This window comes from Penaeus vannamei, chromosome 2 (assembly GCF_042767895.1).
Source record: "Penaeus vannamei isolate JL-2024 chromosome 2, ASM4276789v1, whole genome shotgun sequence".
NCBI classification, from domain to species: domain Eukaryota; kingdom Metazoa; phylum Arthropoda; class Malacostraca; order Decapoda; family Penaeidae; genus Penaeus; species Penaeus vannamei.
The window spans coordinates 9368681-9373680 of record NC_091550.1 but is presented as its reverse complement, the minus strand read 5'-3'; the positions used below and the strand labels follow the sequence as shown (position 1 = coordinate 9373680).

The following is a 5000-nucleotide window of genomic DNA, read 5'->3' as shown; positions in this document are numbered from 1 at the left end:
ATCATTTTTTCATCGCTAAGGCTCTAATACTTTGTTATTCCTGATATCAAATGCCTCTTCCAAAGCACCAGTATGTTAAAAATCAGTGGAATCGATCGAATCAACAGTATTTGTTATCATATACTACTGTGTTATCTGCACCACCATTACTACCGCAGTATTGTCATTATAAAGAGACGATATAATGGCCATAGTTTCAGCATTTACATTACAGTCATTTTCGTGATTATAATTTCAACATTCTCATGCATGTTAAAGGAATTACATTTGCAACAGATGTGATAAATGCTGAATACAAATTGAGTAAAACATCGAAGCATTGCATTTATCTCATGTTAATAAGAATATAAATTAAAATGTACTACATGCAAAACAAGGATATATTTTTCACCATGTCTATATATCGCTTTCGAACACGTGGTAGATGGTTTGAAATACTGAAGGTAGTTTCTATGAAAGACTACAATTATTTCTTGCAACATACTTTATATTCAATTCCTCCCAAATAAGATTTTTTTTTTTTACGTCACAGTTTTCAAACCGTTGCATATAATTCTCACATTCCCTTACCATATTTACATATTGATTTGATCCAGATGATCTATGATTCGTCTTACTGAACTTGCTGGACAATTTTCTCAGTTATATTCATATCAACATGAATTGACCAGTAAAAATAGTTATTTTGTACACTGGATATTTGCCTATAAATTTCCCTTAAGAATGTCCCCCAACTACCTCTGAACCTTGCTATAAAGGCTATAATTACGCAAACATGTACAAACACAAGCCTATATAAATCAATGCACACGCACGTGTATGTGTGTTTGTGTGTGAGTGTGTGGATGTGTGTGTGTGTGTGTGTGTGTGTGTGTGTGTGTGTGTGTGTGTGTGTGTGTGTGTGTGTGTGTGTGTGTGTGAGTGTGTGTTAATATGCATATGTATAGACATGTCTATGATTATCAATTTACATATTCATCTATTATTCATAAAGATTCTTAAGTAACCTATCCTTATACATGCATACTTCCTAAAAGATACCACAGTATTAATGTCAAGTTAAACAAATCCACGTAGATACACAAAATCCTTTTTCCTTCACTTCCGTTCTTATATTCCTCTCCCTGGCATCCGTCACTGTAATGAAGGCAGAAATGACCCGCAAACTACAAAAGGCCAGCGGGGCACAGATTAATTGCACGAGCAGTCCTTTTTCCCTGAGATTATTAATCATGCTCATTATTCATCATTGTTGCATACAACCACATGGAGTGGCTACCTGAGATATTCAGCGCATACTTTATATGGTGTCCAAGGTTAGTGGCTCACAGTGGGTGGGAAGCGACCCCTACTGGTTCAGCAGAGGGTTAGTAGAGGGTTCACAAAGCTTGGTGGTTAACAAAGCCTGGGGGTTCACAAAGCCTAGAGGGTTCACAAGGCCCGGGAATCCACAAAGCCTAGGGGTTCACAAAGCCTGGGGATTCACAAAGCCTAGGGGTTCACAAAGCCTTGGGGGTTCACAAAGCCTTGGGGGTTCACAAAGCCTAAAGGAGTTTACAAAGCCTAGGGGGTTTACAAAGCTTAGGGGGTTCACAAAGCTTGGTGGTTCACAAAGCTTAGAGGATTCACAAAGCCTAGGGGGTCCACAAAGCTTAGAGGTTCGCAAAACCTAAAGGGTTCACAAAGCCTCGAGGGTTCACAAAGCCTAAAGCGGTTCACAAAGCCTAGGGGTTCACAAAGCTTGGTGGTTCACAAAGCCTAGGAGGTTCACAAAGCCTAGGGGGTCCACAAAGCTTAGAGGTTCGCAAAACCTAAAGGGTTCACAAAGCCTCGAGGGTTCACAAAGCTTAAAGCGGTTCACAAAGCCTAGGGGTTCACAAAGCTTGGTGGTTCACAAAGCCTAGGAGGTTCACAAAGCCTAGGAGGTTCACAAAGCCTAGGGGGTTCACAAAGCCTAGGGGTCCACAAAGCCTAGAGGGTTCACAAAGCCTAAAGGGGTTCACAAAGCCTAGGGGATTTACAAAGCTTAGCGGGTTCACAAAGCCTAGGGGTCCACAAAGCCTAGAGGGTTCACAAAGCCTAAAGGGGTTCACAAAGCCTAGTGGGTTCACAAAGCCTAGGGGTTCACAAAGCCTGGGGGGGTCACAAAGCCTAGGGGGTTTACAAAGCTTAGCGGGTTCACAAAGCCTAAAGCGGTTCACAAAGCCTAGGGGTTCACAAAGCCTAGGGGGTTCACAAAGCCTAGGGGATTCACAAAGCCTAGGGGGTTCACAAAGCCTAAGGGGTTCACAAAGCCTAGGGGGTCCACAAAGCCTAGGGGGTTCACAAAGCCTAGAGGGTTCACAAAGCCTAGAGGGTTCACAAAGCATGGAGGGTTCATAAAGCATAGAGGGTTCACAAAGCCTAGAGGGTTCACAAAGCCTAGAGGGTTCACAAAGGCTTAAGGGTCCACAAAGCCGAGGGGTTCACAAAGCCTAGAGGGTTCACAATGCCTAGAGGGTTCACAATGCCTAGAGGGTTCACAATGCCTAGAGGGTTCACAAAGCCTAGAGGGTTCACAAAGCCTAAGGGGTTCACAAAGCCTAGGGGGTTCACAAAGCCTAGAGGGTTCACAAAGCCTAGAGGGTTCACAAAGCCTGGAGGTTCACCAAGCCTAGAGGGTCCACAAAGCCTAGAGGGTCCACAAAGCCTGGGGGGTCCACAAAGCCTAGAGGGTCCACAAAGCCTGGGGGGTCCACAAAGCCTAGGGGGTCTACAACGCCTAGGGGGTCCACAAAGCCTAGGGGTTCACCAAGCCTAGGGGGTCCACAAAGCCTAGGGGTTCACCAAGCCTAGAGGGTTCACAAAGCCTAGGGGTTCACAAAGCCTAGAGGGTTCACAAAGCCTAGGGGTTCACCAAGCCTAGAGGGTCCACAAAGCCTAGGAGGAGAATACTATAGGGTAATATTCAAGGCTTTCATTAGCTTCCATATCAAGAATATTTGACGCTATGTCCTAACTCAGTTGTATTCCAAGTACGTAAATATTTTTTTTCTGTGTAGTTTCTTATCCTATTAAGATATATTAAGATAAAAGGAAAGAAAAAATGGCTGGTGACGGGGACTCGCGGATGTGCCGGAGGTTTCTCCACTTCTCTTCCATCCCCCTTTTACGTCTCCTAATTTCTCTCCTTGCTGTCCTTTGCATAGATCGCTGTCTTAGTCCCTATAAATTTCTACTTTCAAGAAAACTCAGTATCACTCGCTGTTTTTTTCATGACCTCTTGGAGAAAGGACGATATATAAGAGGTGTTTAAGTCATGTAAGTCATTTTCTTCCTCTATCCCTCCATTCTTATCTGTTTCGTCCTCTATCTCTCTTTTTCCATTTATTTTTTTCTGTCTCTTCCTCTATCTCTTTCTCTTGTCTCTTTCTCCATTTTTTTCTGTCTCTAGTGCTCGTTTTTCTAATACGTATCTAATGAAAATACTGCTCATATAATAAAAGTGACGGATTAATTGTCGGGGGCTTGAGGATGCGCCGGAGGTTTGAGAAAGGGATCGCGAGTGTAAGAGGGTTGGGAACTCCTGCATAGCGCGTGGTGTTCGATAATCATACTGGTTTTATTCCAGTGTTCCGCATGTTCTTTCTTGCCAAGTATCATTTGCGGACCAAGTTGGAGATGCAAGGGCTTGATCCTAACAAGACGAAGAAACCACGTAACCACTGAGACACTGTAGTCGGCAGTTGTAAATGTGCGTGTGAAATACGGTGTGCTAGGTCCGTAGATTTATGGGGTGCAGGTGATTCTAATTAGACAACTCTATAATCAGATATAACTCATATATATATATATATATATATATATATATATATATATATATATATATATATATATATATATATATATATATATATATATATATATATATATATATATATATATATATATATATATATATATATATATATATGTAAGCTTAGAGCAGGGGAAGACATAGAGCACTGGATAGGCTTAATTATTATTCTGATCATTTGTTCTTTTCCTCATTCATTTTGAATTACAAATTTCTAGACGTTTATACAAACAAGGGGGGGAAACCTTTACATGCTTGCGTTGTGCTAATGCTTGCGTACTTTGCGAGTGCGTGCAAGTGAGTGCGTGCGTGAGTGCGTGCGAGCGAACGAGCGAGCGAGCTAGCGAGCGAGCGAGAGAATGAAGAGGGAGCCTTGCCCAGTTTGCCTCCTCCCCGCCAGTGTACGGTTTGTCTCAGTGAAGTGAGGACGCGGTCACTCGCTCTCCTCCTCGCGCCCCTGCCGTCGCTACCTGCTAGTCCTAACGCTCGAACTGACACTCGCTGCTCCCGGCTTTTTTCTCCTCCTCTCTCCCATCCCCTTTTTACGTCTCCTAATTTCTCTCTTTACCGTCCTTTGCATAGATCGCTGTCTTAGTCCCTAGAAACTTCTACTTTGAAGAAAACTCAGTATCACTGTTTTTTTCATAACCTCTTGGAGAAAGAACGATACATAAGTGGTGTTTAAGTCATATAGGGATATAAGAGAAAGGACTCCAAGTGTTCGTTTTTCCAATACGTATCTAATGAAAATACTGATCACATAATAAGAGTGACAGATTAATTGTTAAACAAGAATAGAGAGAAAGACAGAGAGAGAGAGAGAGAGGAAACCTGCGCTGGGAGCTCAGGTGTTGTAATTACTGTCACATTATGATAATTTAGGAAGGAACGAGCGACAGAGATAACCGTTCGCGAAATCGTCCGTTTTTCAACAAGAGTTCGATTGGTGAGAAAGAAGATAAAAGAATACCGTGTTCGATGGATGTGCTGACATTATTCAGTGTCTGTGTTATAGTGAGAGTGAATTAAAAAAGAAAAAAAGAGGATATATCGTATAATATGTATATATAATTGTGAAATTCTCCATCACGTTTGTTCTCGTTAACTCTGAAGCATGAAGAAATTATGATAGATAGAAACCCGAACAAAATACAACGCATTCAGG

At 42.1% G+C, this 5000-nt stretch overlaps 1 protein-coding gene across 1 annotated transcript in view; it reads left to right on the top strand.

Annotated features, from left to right (window-relative positions):
• The first annotated feature begins 4262 nt into the window (after positions 1-4262).
• LOC138865286 (uncharacterized) overlaps positions 4263-5000 on the top strand; it is a 512723-nt gene continuing 511985 nt past the window's right edge. The window contains exon 1 of the mRNA XM_070135461.1: positions 4263-5000. This exon is cut by the window's right edge and continues 352 nt beyond it. The gene's annotated coding sequence lies outside the window, so the exon portion shown is untranslated.